Genomic DNA, 18,145 nt, shown 5'->3' on the forward strand with positions numbered 1-18,145 from the left:
CAGTGAGATTATAGGAGTAAATTTTGAAGAGTTTCTTTGTGTTCTGAGTTCCTTGAACGTTTTCCGGACCCCATTAATGAGTTGTGCTGAATGCTTTGCTGAATATATTCAACCCAATTTTGGAGTTTGCAGGATTGTGCCTGGCACATCAGTGGGGATGGGTAATTTATTGTGATCTGTAATCCTCCTGTGAAGGACACCATAGCCTCTCTAATCAAGAGGCCACTGGGAAACAGGGTGCTCCAGACAGGCAGTGCAGGTAGGGCTGGGGACAAGCAGGGCACGTGCTGTGTAGGGTTGTTCCTGCTTCCTTTGTAGCATAAACCTACAGAGGGCAGTGTTTGACAAGAGGCTTAGGTGGGCATTTCAGGAGGTAAAGTCAAGAAAAGAGGCTGTTGACAAGGAACATTTGGATGTTCATAACCAGCAGCATCATAATCAGCCAGCATCAATGACAGACATACAATCTTTCAGAGAACCAGCTTGGAGGAAAAAAAAAGTACACCTAAAACCAGCTTGTGACAGGGTGATGGGAACACACAGGGTGCCTGAGTTCCAGTGCTGCAGCCAACACAGATGAACTCGAATTTGCCATTGATAGCTGCACGGACAAGTGTACTGTCTCCATGGTAGAAAGTGGTAGCTATTTATATACTGAATGGCAATACTAAACAATTTAGGAGAAGCACTGAAGTGTGTCCTATCCAATTAAAAATGCAGTGAGAATTTTAGGTAGGCAAAATGTAATTATTTAATTGGAATTTGACCGGGATGCTTTTCCACTGTTAAAATAAGTATAAATTACATGAGCTATAAAACTTTAAATTATGAAAATATTTTGAGGTCTTTGAGCATGGTAATTGGAGCTATATATTCAACTTTGTTTTTAACCTGACACTTCATAATGGCTGTTCCCCAAAGCAAGGGTTTTTTTACATTATCGAATATCCCTTAGTGAAGCAAATTAGCAATCAGTCTGGAAAATATTTAAGTAGCACAATCACATTATTTACACAGGCATTGTGCAGCGTTCTCCGTGTTCCCAAATATATGTAGGATCACTTCCTCAGCTGTCAGCATTCACGCTCAAACCTCTCTCTTTAGTAAAGCTTTATATGAAAATCCATTTAGGCCAATAGAAAGACTTGCCTTGATTTCACTGCTTTGGATCAATCCCTAAATATGCAGGTCACAATCTGAAACCTGTATGGACCTCAGAGCTTTATTATTTGCCTTCTGCTTGAATTACCACCTTTGTGTAAATGGAGGGGGACTTTGTGCAATTCCTTGCACAAAGCTTTTTTTTCTTTTAAATTTTTTTTTATTATTAATGAGAAAGAATCCTACTGTGGAGAATTAGGGTCATTTACTTTAAGCTGAGTAAGAGTCTGCTCTTACCTAGAACCATATTTCAGTTCTCACAGGAACATCAGCATCTGGCCAGAATGATACAATGTTTGCTGCAACAGAAACCCTGCATTTAATATTTGGAATAATTTTAAATCAACATCCAGCATACCCCTGGAAGTTGGTTCTCTGAAGCTGTGGCCACAGTCAGTGATTCCAGTTGCTTGAATCTTATTGTCCAAAATATACTCCGCAATTAACTTTCCATCAGGTTGAGGAATTCCAGGTATTTATTCTGTAAATTTTGTGCTTGTGGGGACTGTTCTCCTGGGGTTCCCTGAATTAGAGACACTTTTCTTTTTTTATGCAGTTTTTCCCATTCTCATTCAGTAAAGGCTTTTGTTGTCATAGAGTTTTGCTCTTTGACTTTTTGCTCACTGCTTTTCAAGAACTGAAGGCACCGTAAGTCCTCTCCTGGTACTCCCATTGATACATTTGTACAGTGCTGAGGTACAGGCTCCATGTTACATCCATACTTGGCTCGTTATCCTCTTATCAAGCTCTTTGCATCCCTTTGTTTATTTGAGGAGACAGGAAGACTGTGTGAAGGCTGCTTAGTCAGGGATATCAGCGTTGTTGGCAGGGGAGTGATTGCCAGTTGAAAAACAAGGCATTATTGCTCATTTTTTCCCTCTTATTAGTTTGATTACATTTGCAAATCAAATCAATCCATCAGACATGATCAGGCCTCGTCCGCATTTTAAGGAATAGTAATCTCCGTCTAATAAGATGCAAATGTGTCACATCGGTAAGTAACCAATAAATCATCGTCTTGTCTTTGGCAATCATTAAATATCAGAACCAACAGTCAATTTTTAGTATTTTCAATTTGCGATATGCCGCTGGAATATAAAGATAGATGGACGTAATTACACAAACCAAACACTATTTCAGTTCATTCCAGACAGCAAATTTAGTGGAAGGTATAACTGGCTTGTCATCACACTACATTATTCCTGGCGGTTCATGCAAAGTTCACAGACAAGCTTCAAATGGACATTGCTTTTTTTACTTCCCTTAACAACATTCCCACTGCCACCACCAAACTTCAATAAATGACTTGAAATGCTGTAGGACATCACTTCCATCAGTGCACAAAAAGACACAGGAAGAGAAACATTACCCCTTTTCCTCGTGCAGGCACCTTGTGCCTGTGTAAGACTGAAGGCCGAAAGTTTCCTAATGCTTGCTGCATTCTTCCTCTCTCTTTCTCTTCCTTTCTTTGTAGACATTTTTAACTGAAATTTCAGTTTTTCCTCGGACAGAGTAAGTTTTTCACAATTTTTTCAAGTTACCTCAGGTTTAGTAATTACAAAACGAGCGAAGACAGACAGTGAGAAGGATTGGCACACCAGCTTCCCTCCCTCTCTCTTCTTATCCCCATTTTAGAGGAGTGAAAATTCAAATTGTTTTTCTTTATCCTTTTTTTTTCAAATTGATTTGGGATTTGGGAAAATTGATTGCCTCGTGCATCCCAGGCATTAATTGATACGTTTATTGTCTGATTTGTGATGTCTTGCTTTCCATTAATGACTCTATTTATGTACAGCAATTTACATGCTTTTCAAGAGAAAAAGAGACATAAGATTACACCCTGGCTTCAGGAGTGACAAAAATAAACCAAAACCTCGTCTTAAGCAGCATAGCTTTTACCTGGATATTTTTGACTGACTTAATAATACAGGGTACAGGCCCTAAAATTGCAGACCTGCAGGGAGACTGCTAATTTCAACAGGAATTTGGGCCTGTTGGAAATGATATTATTGAGCCTTCTTACAGTGCTGAGTGACATGAGAGGGGGGGAGAGAGAGTGCAAAATACTGTCTCTCTGCTCCGACACAAGCAGAGCTATGCGGAAGTAAGAAAAGAGGATTTTGTAGGCTTGTGCTGACTTAGTGTAGGTTTCCAGCACACCAAAGTCAGACAGTGGGCTTACTGTGCTTGACCTTAAGAAACTTCTTGCCATGAGTTGTGTGGCCTGGGTGGACCTGCTGCTGCAGCTTCCTGTTAGTTGTGTTTGTTTCAGCTTACTTGCTTTGGGAAGCTGAATCTCAGGTGCTTTGGAGTGACCTGTGGGGAGAGATTCTTTAGCCCCCTCTAAACAGATAGTTTTCACAGTAGCAGTTTGATTTGATTTGGTAACTGAATTAAATGGAAATTAGTGAAGAGGCTTTCTAGTGAGCACACCTACTTGCTTTGGGTTCCCCATTATGTTGAGCAAAGGGTGGGGGGAGTGATTGTGAAAACGTGAGCAAGTAAGTCCTGGACAGACACTGCATGTTACTCATTCTTGGTATCAAAACTCTTGTTCTTTAATGAGGGGAAATTGCAAAGAAATACTTGTAAGCTACACACAGTGTTGATTCCACATGCCAGAGATTTAGACAACTTAAAATGTACCATCAATTACCAAACATTTCTTGTTATTTTGAAAAAAATGATGTTATTACCTGTATATATCAATTTTTATCCTCAAACTGCTGTCAGTCTCTAGCAGCTTTGTGAAAACAAGAGGTTTATGCCAGATCTAAATGAAGCAACTAAGTAATTGTAGCTCTTGTCTTAACAAAGTTAGAGCTTCCTGGCATTTTACATCAATGTATTTCTGGATGTTCCATACCTCAGCTGCTAGACTGGTGCTGCCGAGTTGTCGTGCAAAAGTCTCCCATTTTTGTAATCTCCAGAGACACTGGTGAGGTAAAGCTGCACACAGAGGCCATGTGCCTAAGAAGCTCAGCACCAGAACCTTATGTTCTGTCTAACCATTTTACATACTACCGTGGTATGTTTAATTTGCTTTTCCATCACATCAATAATGGGTCTAATTGAAAAAACTGGCAGAACTACATACAGCCTAACTACCAGTGTGAGTGTTTTCAGGAAATCAGAGATGTTGCACAGCTACACAAGTGACACCTGTGTTAGTGCTGCACCTTTGCTACCAGTGTGTACAGAAACAAACATTACTCAGGTGCAGCACCTGTACCAATTGATCACTATGCTATCAGAATTAATCACCTGGCATTCAGCTCAGAGAATAAAATTTACATCTTAATGTGTGATGCTTATTCCAGCACTACACACATGTACTACTAAAAATGATACTATTCACTCCTCTTGGAGAGTGTGCATCTATTTTTGTAGGCCTGGCAGGTCTTGTTCCTAACGTTAATTCCCAGACACTTGGGATGGGTGCTACATCTTTTCAAATAGAAACTCATACAGGACTGTGTAATAAAATAGATTGTGGTCCTGGGGTTGCAGGTCTCATATCCTGTCCTCATTCTTGCAAGAGAAAGGGATTTTTGAGGATATTTAGTGCTTTGCAGAAAATAACCCGTGTGAAGATAAATACATAAGTAAAGTTTGGCAGTGTACAAGATGGGGTAGCCCAGCAGTGGTGCAGGTGCATTGGCTGACAGTGTGGAGGAGCTTGTGTGTGAACAGAGCAAACTCCTACTGACAGGAATGCTCAGTTACACAAAGTCTGGTCAACATCCGTGGGGCTGGTGCAGAATCCGGGCCAGGTGCACCAACTGCAAGATGAGGATTCCAAAACGCTAATTTTAAAAGGAAGAAATGAGGATTTCAGCTTTTATGTTTTGTATAATTGCAGAGCTTGCAGGGTTTTGAAATATGGCAAAGCCTTAGTCATTAGCATTGGGCAATCACTTTTGCTGTTCAAAGAAAAAGAGTAACAATAGAAAAGGTACATTGACACATGGAAATATAATGCTTTTCAGGGAAATTTTGTGGGGATTTTTTACTATGTGGCTAATTACATATTTACATGTAACGGCACTAGCAGAGCCATTACAGTCCATTGGGTAAATAAATAATATGCATTTTAAAAACCATTTATAAATATGTATTTATTTGATGGACCAGAACGGGTTTTTGAAGTCATTCTCATCCTCTGAGTAAATAATATATGGATTGCTTTTAAAAATAAATATGTATTTCTCCAATAGACATTCCAGGCAATTGAGTAAATAATACACATTTTTTATATATTAAAAAAAAAATACATACAAATGTATAGAAATCTGGCCTAAATATGTATCTTTCTGAGCAAAATTACTAGAAAGGTGTCAGGCTTAGCTTTGAAATTTCTGTTTAGAATTGTCAGTTTGTATCACAGCCTAGAGTAAATTAAATGTATTTTATGCATTTTCATACATACAGTATAATATCAATGTCTGTTTACAGTTTTACAACACTGGTGCACTTGACTCAGTGCTATAAAGTCAGCACTATGTGGTCAAGGTCCTAGTTGTACTTTGTGTTCATCCTAATGCAATGCCAGACACATTCATTTTGTGGGCATAGTCCTGCATCCATAGAAATACATGGGGAAAAAATGGTCACCTTAGTAGGAGCCATCTCAAACTCCGTTGTATTGCTCAACTTTAACCAAAAAAAGGTCTATAAACTATATTCAACGTTTCTAAAAAGTATATGAAATGGATGAAGGGATAAACTGGCTAAAATACTTAGAAAAGGATGGAGCTCAACTTTAACACTTCCTCTTCATGCTCTTTTGGTCTATTTCTCACTCTTGGCTAGTGGGAAAAGTGTGAGAAAACATGAAGCTCCTTTTCTAAATATTTTAGCCAGTTTATCCCTTCATCCATTTCATATACTTTTTAGAAACATTGAATATACTTTGTAGACTTTTTTTTTTGTTAAAATATTTGTTGTTGTTTTCAGACATTAAATAAATAAAATAGCATAACAGCCCTGTTAATTTATATATATGTATATATAGTATCTGTAGTTAGCACAGAAAGACTGTGAGACAGAGAGGGATTTTGTGACTCCATCAAAATTACAGAGACACATAGTGGAAGATTTGGGAGACCAAATTCTTCCTCATATTCTTCCTTTATAAATGTACCTCATACTTCATCTATGCTTCTGACATCATTTATGATACAGTCCTGAAAACTCCTGATGTTAGTAAGTTATTTAACTCTTTGACAGGGGTGTATTTGGCAAGTGCCAGCTATAAATGACTTGTGCCCTGTGCAGTCAGGATAGCTAAGGAGGGTTTTGACAGAACAGGTGACAAAATTGTCACCCCTTTCCTTCTCAGATCACATAGATAGGGCACATAACATCTATAAGGGAAGCCAACAGTGAGTGTTGGTTGACCATAAAGAAGGATCAACAAGAAACAGACATTTGAAAGCAGATGTCTGGGACAAGAGGAAAGCCAAAGAAGCAAGAGATGATCCAGCAGTATTAGCACATGAAAAATTTGATTTAGACCTCTCTAAGGGCACATACTTACAAAGTACAACTGTGTTTTCTGTGTAATCTCTAAAATTACTGACAAATGTGCCCAAATACCTGATGGTAGAGCCCAACACGTGGTGGGTGCAAGAATGTAGAAATAGGGTAAGGATTGCAAAATAAAGCCCAAGTCTAAGCTTTTGAGAGCAGTGAGAGCTGCACAGTTAAAAAAAGCGTAGGTAAATTGGTGTGCACCAGTTAAAGAGAGGGCATTGCTGGTGGCACTATAAATTGATGTATGGTGCCCCGAAAGAGTAAGAGGGTCTGACAGCAGAAGAATGCAAAGAAAAGGAGGAAGGCTGAAAGCAACGGTGGGGAAAACGTGGTTACATGAAGTATCTCTGGGCATACTTAATGCTTCTCTGTAAAGCACAAAAGTAACTGAGATACTGTTGAGTGCCTGCCTGGTCATTATCAGTCATCGGTGTGCTGAGACAGAGTTGCAGGAGTATCTCATCATGCTGAACATGAAGGAAGAGAAGGAAGGTGGCGATATTAAAGATCATCTAGGGAAGGGTGTCTGTGCATTAAAAGATGGGAGACTTGAAATAAAACAGGAAAGTGCTGAGGGATAAGATGGCACAATTGCAAAAGAAAGAGTTTGTATCTCAGTCGCTCTGTGGCCATATTGAATATGACTGTTAAATTCTTTGTATAATTAAAAAAGATAGGAACATTCATACATTTTGTTGCAAATTGATATGATCTTTTTTGTCAGTGATCTGAATAAGATTGTACTATAGTTTTTAATTTAGCAGATTAAGAAGCACAATTAAAATATCATGAAAAAGATCATAATCTAAACCTCTGGGGTTTTTTTGCTTATCCCTGCCAAGTTGATAACAAGAGCCGGTGTATGTAACAATTACCTTCACTACTGTAAATTTACTCTAGTTTGTGGGCTGAAGTGTTAATAAATACCTTGCAGTATTCCAGAGGGAGAAGCTTTCCATCTAATTAATAAAACTGGGAAGAATACCCAGGACACTGAACCATATCTTTCTTATTAGTGTTGGCTTCTACAAAGTAGAATCCCTGAATCTCAACACATTAGTAAATGTCATACTCCTGGGTTGCACAGAGACCTCTTGAAAAACTGCTGATTTGCTGTGGAAAAAAATCACCATAGACTTCAGAAACAATTCAGCTAGGGAATACCAAGTGTAGAAAATCAGTGTAAAGCATGGCATGCATTATAGCAGCTACAATTTGTCCCCCATTTGGTGAATACTGAAAGAGGAAACATACAATTATACGCCCGTTTCCCTTCCATTTTTGGTCTGTCCTCATGCTAATATCTTTCCTGTGTCTGAATGTGGTCTTACTGCAGTCAGGGGTTTTTTGAGACTTAGCAAAACCTCTCATTTATGTGTTCTCTAAAGCAGGTTTCTTAAAAACAATTTCTGCTCATATGTAAGATACATGCAGCTGTTCATTAAAAAAAAAAACAAACCCAAAAATCACTTGAAGAAGGAAAATGTTTTAAGACCAATACTGAAATGAAAGTCTTTCACTAAATATGTAAGGCTAATTACCTTTTCCTTTGCAGTAATTTGTATTTGGCAAAAACAAACTCTAACTTTGCCTCAGCTAGTTCTCTTTCAAGGTAGTTTGCACTAAACTACAAATTAACTTTCTGACACACACAAAATTCTTCACTGTACTTTCTTAAAGTCTTACAGTACTCCTAAATTACAGAATACTGATGACAGGCATTGTCTGACAGGCTAGACGTTTACTTTAGAGGTTAAAGCTTCATGCTTTTCATTTGTAAAATAAAAATTTTAAGGTGGTATTTACGCGTTTTCTCACATTATCATCATTATTAGATCAGTGTAGCAAACTGGTATTACTACCTCCGATAGAAATAGAAATAACATCTTTGCATTTACTTCCTACTTGAAGTGTTTGCTCTGAAAAATACTCTTGCTGTGTATATGTGTAGCTGCTTTTTACTCTCCTGATAAGAGTGATGGGGAGGATAAAAAGACGTAAAGCCACAAAGCTTATCTGTGAGGTTGATGCTAATTTGGCTAAATGAGTCCACCGGACCCATTTAGAAAGTAGAGAAGGTAAAAGATCTTCCAGCTTCTTTGTCTACATCCATTCTTCTCAATTTCCCTAGTGCATGTTTTATCAGAGCTCTTCACCAAATTCTGGTAAATTCTTAGAGGCAATTTAAAGTCCTGTCCAGGAATTACAATTGTGTGGTGTTTGTATAGTCTAGTTTGTAGATGTTCTGATGTACTGTGTGTGCTTAAACCTTTTGATTTGGGTTTGGTTGGGTTATTTTCCCCATTAAGAGTGCTTATGAGGCTTCCACGTGCACTGCAAGGAATAGATCTGTTCACACCATGTACAGTGAATACCCACCATACATGCAGTTTCAGTAAAGCATGTTAAAAGCAGATACTGGTCCTTAAAGACCATATATCAAGCATCCTTGTCACTATGCTGGAGGAACCTGAATTGTACATTCCCTTGCCTGTCTTCAGGTGCAGCTTTGTTGACCAGTGACCCTTTGTGACTCTGTTCCCTGTTTCAGAAAACACTTCTTTGATCTGACCCGGGTGATTACATTATTATTTTGTCCTTCAGCAAAGACAGTTTTTTGTATGAGAAGAAAGGACATATTTAATAAGCAAAGAATACAAGTTAATGAGCAGGTGATCTTTATTCATTTCGGAAGCTTTTAGAAACCCTGGGTTTGCTCAGTACAAATGCGTGCATACACAGGCTTATGCAAACACACACTAATACATGCACCTGTCTGCTTTTGTGGCTGTGATAACACAGTGGATCTTCCATATCCATTATTTTCGTCTTTCCATAGTAGCAGTAGACGGAGAGCTCAGTTGCTGTGATTTTGAAATTCTTGCCTGGGGCACATCTCTCTAAGCTCTTCTGTTCTGAACTCCACTTGTTAGGAGTAGGTTCCAAAACACCTCAAAGAAAGGCAGCCCAAATTCTGAGGCTTCAGTTTTTAGGAAACTAGGAACTGAATGCTATAGGTCATCAACACATGCTGCTGTCTTCAGCAGTGATCAGCCTCCGGGGAGGGGACATGAACCCCATAGTAGGCAGAAGCCTCAGGGAAACTTTTTTAAATTCCTTATGCTTAGAGGTTAGATAAAATAAGGAAGAAAAGTGTCTTTATCCTCTTAATTTGGATTTGGAGTATTAATACCTAGAGCTATTCTGGCTGTCCATGTAAGCCTCAGCTCCCTCTCTGAGTTCTTGGCTTCGGTGACATCCTTTGGCAAGAAGTTCTCCAGTCCAGCTACTCTGTGAATGAAGAATTTCCCTTTGTCTTCCATTTTGAATTTCCTGCATTTTACTGTAGTGGTGCTTGGTCTGTGTTTTGAGACAGACAGAATAAAAGCTTTAAAATACTTTTTATATCATTAATTTATCTACACTTCTACTGCATTCTCTCATACATCACTATTTTGAGGAAGACAATTCCTGCTTTCTGAGTCTCTTTTCATAAGAGTTTTCTTAGGCACTGCTTTCCTTTCTCTGAACCTCCTCTAAATCTGTCATGTTTTCTCTGGAAAGGGCCAAGCCATTCTGTTAATCTATTAGAAATCAGAGAGTACTGTTGATATTTTTATTTTAACTTCTGTTGTCTTCCTGAAGTTCTTTTAGCCTCAGCCATGAGCATGGCATCAGCTTCCCAACTGACCGTGGGCTACTGGAATGGATACTAACAGAAGCAGTTTCCAAGCTGATGTTTTCACACTCTTCCCTGGACTCTTTCAGAATTGGTCAGGAGCTGCAGCTCTCCATTTCTTTTTCTCACCTAGAGATCATTTAGTCAGCCTTGTCTCACTCTGGAGGGACTAACACTGCATACTCAGAAGGCCTCCTGTCTTAAATTAAAGAGGGCATTGATGGAGGTCACCTCCATAGCTAGGACATAAACTGCATTCTGGTGTTGCAGGTACCAAGAGCATATATAATCCCCTTGTTTCTTTAACTTGCACTGAATTTTAGAAGTATTTTCATTTTCAGACTGAAAATAAAATAATGTCGGACAACGTTGCATGAAATTGCATCTCTGGTGCTGCCTCCAGTGAAAGCCTATCATCTAACTTCACCTCTGTGCATCTGCTCACGATAATGCATTTAGAAATCAGGGATGGTTGCTTTTTTCAGTCTCAGAAGCAAGTGACCTGGATTCACTTTAAAAATACAATTTGCAAACTTGTTGACTAGGATTCTTCATTTGGAGGATGACTTGATTTGTCCACATAAATCCCCTTTGTCAAATTTAATAGATGGATAAAATGACCCCTTGCCTTCCATATAACATTTACAGTCCTTAAAAAATACGGAATTTTGTGGGGGGGAAGTGTGAGGGGGTTTTGCATCTTTAAGAAACCAAACAAATTCCGAACTGAATAAGAGAGACAGAGAAGGTTGCCTTTTTGCAAGCCGCCAGCTTTCCCAAGTGTCTCATCCTCTCCCCTCTGTCATCCTGAGGCAATGTGCCTGCATTTGTGTGTAGATTTATAGTTTATCTTTATCTATGGCTTCATCTGTAGGTAGCTATTATAGCCACCTTGCCTGGATATTGTTTGGGCCTGATAGATCTGTCTGTAGTTCATCAAAGGCGAGCTGAGTGGCTAAAAGCCATTGGGTCCAGCTGAGGATGAAATACGAGCCATCAGCCTTGGTAATGGCTGTAAAATTTCATAATTACACGGCCTTTATTACATTGCATAATGATCCTGAAGCAGTATGGAACAATTAATTAAGATTTTCAACCGTGGCTCTTTCAGAAATTAAAAGGTGCTAGTGGCTGAGAAATGGGGAAGTGCCTTGTCCTAAAAGCATTAGGGATGCTTAAGAAGTACTTCCTGGGTACTTAAAAAAAAGAAAAAAAAAAGGGGAAGGAAAAAGAAGAGAAGAAAAAAGACAAGAAAAAGAAGATAACTAGTTAAGCAGCTAATGTCAGAGTAAAATTTTTGTACTTGACTGCTAATTCTTAATGTCAAAGCTGGATCTAAAACTCCTGCAATAGTCACTGCCATAAAGTTTTTCTTTTCTGTTCTGTAAAAATCTTCATGCCTTTTTTCCTCTATGTTCTGTTCTAGCCATTTGTCACATTTATAGAAGTTGAGCTCTGCACATTATTAAATAAATGCATGCCGTGACTCAGGAGGAGGGTCACTTAGCTGCGTATTGGGTGTACTGACCAAGGATTTACTCTTACCCACTTTCTCATGTCTGAGGCCATTGAAATTCTTTGAAGATCTCTGCAGTTTGACAGACATCCCCAAGGAAGACTTTTTCTTTCTTTACTGTTTTGATATTTTCCTTCCTTCCTTTTCATCTTGTAAATGCAGCATGTCAGATGTAATATAATATTTTCCATGAGATTGACCTCAGACCTGATCAGAAGTAATTAGATTCCTAAGGTGCTGCAAAGGTGTCTCATGGATTTCTGATGTACATACTGAAAGAAAAAGTGTTTATATATGTGCAGGGAATAGGCAGGGAGAAACAAGAGGCCTGAAGCTGTGTGTGTGCACATTACCTGTTGTGATCAACTGCTGGGTACAATTCGGGGGGCCAACAAATTGTAGCCCAGGTGGGATGTGGAGTACTCGCTGTGCCAATGGCAGTAAAACTGGTGAAGACAGCAAAAATAACCCTGATGTTCTCCATGAGCTAGCAAAGCTTTCAGGTCTTTAGGGGAAGGAATCTTCTTTTCACTATGTGCCTTGCCCTCTCCCTCAAAACTGTTTTGATTCATGCAAACGCTCTATGTAACTCTTAGGTTGGATAAGCATTGAATGTTACTGTTTTTAAATTGACCAGTCATCATGTAAGGTCCTATCGTTCTAAATATTTCATGAGAAGCTAAGGTCTCTCTCCAAGGCACCTCTAATAATAAACTTCCTGCAGGAAATTTAGAAAGGATTATGTGTTTCAAGGAGGAGCCGGCCGCTTAAAGTAAATTCTCTTGTTGAGTCATTTATTCCCTTAATAGGAATTTTCTGATCTGCTGTCATTCTTGTTCACACACTGGGTGTCACTGCCTCTAAACCACTTGTCATTCTTTAATGGAAACAAAATAGTCATTGCAGTCAGAGCCGCAATGTCATTCCACTACCCCTTGCTGCGTCGGCAATAGTGAAAATGACAGAGCGGCTCTCAGTAGGGGTAATTAAAATGTAAATATTGATATTTTATTATTTGAAATTACTTTCCAGTGCGGCATTTAATATCTCTCCATCTGTGCGGCTCTGTTTAGCGGTCACTTTAGTGCAGCTCTGGGATGCCAAGCGGCGGCTTGATCCCCGTTATGTCAAAATGCTTGTTGCTGCTTAATTTTGATATCTAATTAAGTGGAAAAGTACAGTCCACACTGTAATCCATGGCATCTTAACCAGCTGCTTGGGTATATTTAGAATTAATCTCCACTATGGAATCATCCTAATGTATGCAATTAAGAGTCTGCCGATGGCTAATTAGGTGTATTAGAATCAGGCAGCTTCCATTTTTTTTTTCTTTTCTTTTTTCTGTCTTTTTTTTTTCCCTGTGTGTGGACTGTTGTAGACTTAAGACACAGCCTCCAGAGATGATCTTAATGGGACATGCACACTCAACTAGGTAAACTAGAAATTTCACATTCACATAGGAGAATATGTGACTCTTTTCCCCAAACCAGGGAGACTGTAAACATCATCTGAAATTTTTGGCATCTGCAGCACATTAAAAAAATCAACTAACCAGCAGAAAAGTTTTAAAAATTAGGAAGAAGATGGAAGATGTGTAGGACAGTGGTCTGAGCTGTTATTTTCCTGCCACAGGGTGGGAGGGGATATTTACCCAAAATTTTGCAATCTGAAGATTTTGTTTTGGCAATGGAAAGAGATTTTAGGTATCTCAGCACATACAGGGTTAACAGAGATACGTTGATTGGATCACAAGCGTGGTTGTCTCCATATGCTAATACATTCCTGTATTGGATTCATATTATTAACATGATTGGGGAATTCCTGGAAACCTGACTTTGCCTGATGGAAAGACGGAGGGAGCAGGGATTGCCGCAGCTCTCAGGGAGGAAATGACTGGTGGCTTCCCCAGGGGAGCAAAAGGCAAACAGCAGTGACCCAGCACTCTTTGTGGAAAAGCCCTCTCAAAGCAGACCTGTAGAGGTTACAAATAAAAGGCAACATATATTAAATGCACAAGAAATCCCTCCTTTCTGTGGAAAAAAAACCCTAGAAGTGATACTTTACAATCCAGCAAAGTTGATTTTGAAGACTAAAGTGCTGAAGAAGCTTGAGCTTTAAAATTTCTTGATATCCCTAGTCAATATATGTGATTGTTTAGCAAGGTTCCTCTGTCAAGTTTGTGCTTTTTTTTTTTTTTTTTTTTTTTTTTTTTTTTGTTTAGTTGAGTAAAAATTAAAAAGGAGGAAAAAGGGCGGGCACTTTTTAATTATGTGTGATTGTAGTTATATTTCTGCTAGCTGAACTCTTGGAAGGATCTAGGTAAGGCATACCACACACAGGATATGCAGATATTATGCTGGCTATTTTAAGCTGAACTGTATTGCTGTTCTCTAGAATGGATTTTGGAAGAAATTCAGCCCTGTTCGTTGTACTCTTTATTTTTCATCTATGTTCACTTTACTAATGACTGAGTGTAGTTTTTATTTTTCCACCTACAAACCTGGCTTTATTGTACTCATACTCAAATACATATATCCACAACAGATTGAAGAAGAATTTGGGTGAAATCAATATTTATGTTGAAAATATGATTAATGGATTTTTTTATAAAGGCTCAGTGAAAAAAAAATCTAATCAAGGCCATAAATACAATCCTGCTCCATTTTCTCCTGTGATTTTAGGAGCACACCATATCATGACATCCGCCTCTGCTATCTTCAATAAGGGGATGAAAAAAAATCCTGTACTCTAGCCAAACCATATTTGAAGGTTAAATTTTAAAGAACTGGAAGAGTTAACTTTAAAGAAGCAGATCAGATCACATATGTAGTGCATTGAAAAGATCACCCTCAGGAATCTGCGAGTTCATATTGGTGACCTGAAGGAGACTTACAGCTTCATTGCGTCATATTGCACTACTAGTCTCAATTTTTAAACTTTTTTCATTGTCCATGTCTTAGAATTCAGCACCTCACTGCAGGGAGGTAATGCACCAGAAGTCCCAACTGTCTTACATGGACAAAAAAAAAAAAAGGGGGAGGTAAAAAAAAAAAAGACAGTTTCCTGGAAAACACTTATCAAGTGTTTCTCTGTTCTCAGAGCACCTGGTGATAAAGCAAAATACAAGTGTTTCATCTTACATCTTTTTAATGTAAAGTTGGTGTGAGCTTGCAGTAAAGCTGTTTAAAATTGTGGAAGTTCCAGTGGTAAAATCAGCCTGAAGGGAAAATCAGGTATTAATCTGTTTAACTCTCTTGTCTTACATTTTCCTTTTTCTCGGTGAATACTGAGATAATAAGGTGTGAAATTATAATGGAAATAAAAAGTACAATACTTTAAACATTTCCAATAATGCCATTGTAAAGTAGACATAGAACTCCATACATGGAGGTCCTACCAACTATGTTCTGAAGCAAGGGCAACTCACTAGGTTTTTTTTATCTTTAGTGGTTCACTGCAGAGTGTTAGCAACTGGTTCTGTGAAGTCAGGGAGACATCCTTAATCAGTCACATTTTCCAGCTCCTTTCCATTACTAATGCTAAAGAAGCAGCTCACAAGATCTTGCACTTTAACTAGAAATAGGAAATTTAAAAGCAGCTGCCTGGAAATATTTGGGTGGTTGGAGAGGGGTGCCTCTGCTTTCAGTACTAAAATCAGTTCGAACTGTAGTGGGTTACATCTCACTATGTGCATCTGACCCTGGGAAGAAATGACAGGCTCAAATTGCTGCTGTTTAGTGTTATCATGTAAGGTTTCACAGGGTAAAAGACAAACCAGAAATATTCCTAACTGGTATTTAAATTACATTAACACCTTTTTGTATAGCTTGAGTGAAAGGTCACGCTAGACAAGCAGCATCTTCACTGTTTATAAATGTCTAATTTGCTGCTTTTAAATTGCTGTGAACTTCACTTACTTAGTCCTGCTGAATGAATCCAGTGTTGCAAATACTTCTGACAAGCGAATATTTGCTTAGCGAGAATCCATTGTTCATAATGGATTGAGAGGGACATGCAGTGTGAATGCATTTTTATTGCCGTGCCATCTCTCTGCTGTTGTTTCAGTGAGATGAAAGTAGCGTTGCGATAACAGCCCCGGGTTTCTTAGTGCTCTGCGTGGCATTTCCCGTCCTCCTGGTAGGTGTTAGTGAAAAAGTGCTTATCACAGGCATTTTTCCATGTTATAAAATATAAAAAAAAATATGTATATTTTATAAGAAGTTGGACAGCAAGAGTTAGGAATACAAACACACTTAAAGAAAACCTGAGGAAAGTACGCAGGCTGGGCTGAAAACATCCCAGCACTCTCCAAATGCCTTTTTTTTTGCCTTTTTTTATTACTATTTGTTTTAATTCGAGGCAGAGTGACTCCTGGGCACCTCTGTGTATGCAGCCCAAGCTGCCCTCTCCCAGGGCTGCACAGATAACAGATGGCAGTCGCCACTCGTGGTGCCCCTCACAACAGAGCCCCGGTGCTGCCTTTGCAGTGCTCTGCCGTGGTGGCAGGAGGAGAGGGGAAGCTGCACAGCAAAGCATCGCCCGGGAAGGGCGGTGCTCTCACTGTGCAAACCTTACTGGAGGGAATCAATTTCTAAGAGTACCTTTAATTGCAGAACCTCAGTTCTAAACGGCATGGAAGCTGAATCCAGCAAACGGCTTAAGTCGAGCCTTCGGTTGCATTTCTGGTCACTTGGAGTTTGTGCTTTGGAACTTGATTTTTCATTTTTAAGTCTGGGCAAATACCTGCGTTTTTTATTCTGTGAGATGACACCTTTCACGTGAGAATTCTCACTCAGACTAAATTTCAGCTTGTTATGGGCATCAGGTGCATTAGCCTTTGACTAGGGGCTCCATAAGCAAAGGGGTATGAAAAAAAACCCCCAAACCAAACCTTGAAATAATGGATTCACCCTGGCATAATGAGTTGTATCTGTTTCTGTTCCAGCTTTCAGGAAATTTCATCCATAATCTAGGAAATATGTTTGTTGATTAGTGAGAGCACTCTCCTTCTGCTTAATGGTTTTCAAAACCACTGAAATGTTTGCGGGTCTTGATACGTATTTTTAGACTACACTGTACTTTGAAATCTAATTAAATCAAATTTTTCTTGAATTAATATAATAAAAAGGATCTCTTAATTCAGATATATGTGGGAGATTGAGCCCTACATAGAGCCTGAAAAAATGAATTATGCCATCCTCTTCCTTGGATTTTTGAGAGAATAATAGTAAAGGGCAGTGAGGCTATGAAGGTTTCTTTCAGCAAATGCTATGACCATGTCTAGAAAACATCACATAGCCCTAGCAGAAATTTCACTGCTGAAATTTCCCTGGCCTTTGTTTACATCCCTGGAAGGCAGCTGAACTTGCTGGATGGATCCAAGCTCTTGGCTGAGTGTGTGCCAGGGAGGGAGAAGAGGGCAGAGTGACAGCTGCACATCTGAGAGTGTATTGGACACAAGTCTGATCTTGAAATGGAGTTTCTGTACATTCACCTCAGTGCAGCCAGGATAAGGCTTTGGTCCACTCTTGGTTATTTGACCATGAGGCCACGCACTCTCTAAGTAAAGTAATCCAAGCTAAAAGAAATTTTTTTTTAAGTATTTATAATATTAGTTTGTTGTTTTGACAGTGGTGACTATACATCATTTTTGAAATGAAAAAAAACAGTACTGGAAACATCAGTACCCATAAAACATTTAGAAAGAAGTTAATCTATCAAAATTAAGTGTAAATAATTTAAAAATCCCAGTCTTGATATTTCGACTGTGTAAATGTATTGAATCGGCAACACACTAGTGAACATGTCATTTTCAAGCACAGCTTTGATTATAAAAAATGTAAATGAAGATATTTGAAGTACAAACCAGGGCAAGAAAGAGGAATATTTTACTCATAAAGGTAACAATCACATAAACAACTGGTAAAATAAATAGGAGGCAATTATCAGAAAAGTGAAGCAACTCCCAGATTTGCCAGCAATTTCATAGCTGGTTTGATCAAATATTCAGATTTCTAAATGCATACCAAAGTGGAAGGGAAATTCAGTCCCTGCAAAGTGAAATAAACTCTAGGATTTAAGTCTGAGTAGCCTCATTGAGGCATTGCATCCAATGTTTACAGATGAAAACAATGGTAAGTCCAGCCACTGTCTTTTTTTTTTTGGCCAGTAGTTCTCGAAGTGCTGTGTGCAAGGCACAGATCTTACTTTGGCACTTGACCATCTGCAGCTGCTTCACTCTGGCCCCTAGTGAG

General features: G+C 38.8%; 1 protein-coding gene across 20 annotated transcripts in view; it reads left to right on the forward strand.

Annotated features, from left to right (window-relative positions):
* ESRRG (estrogen related receptor gamma) overlaps positions 1-18,145 on the forward strand; it is a 397,608-nt gene that overhangs the window by 360,078 nt on the left and 19,385 nt on the right. The window lies entirely within an intron of this gene.

Source organism: Aphelocoma coerulescens, chromosome 3 (genome assembly GCF_041296385.1).
Source record: "Aphelocoma coerulescens isolate FSJ_1873_10779 chromosome 3, UR_Acoe_1.0, whole genome shotgun sequence".
In the NCBI taxonomy this organism is placed as follows: domain Eukaryota; kingdom Metazoa; phylum Chordata; class Aves; order Passeriformes; family Corvidae; genus Aphelocoma; species Aphelocoma coerulescens.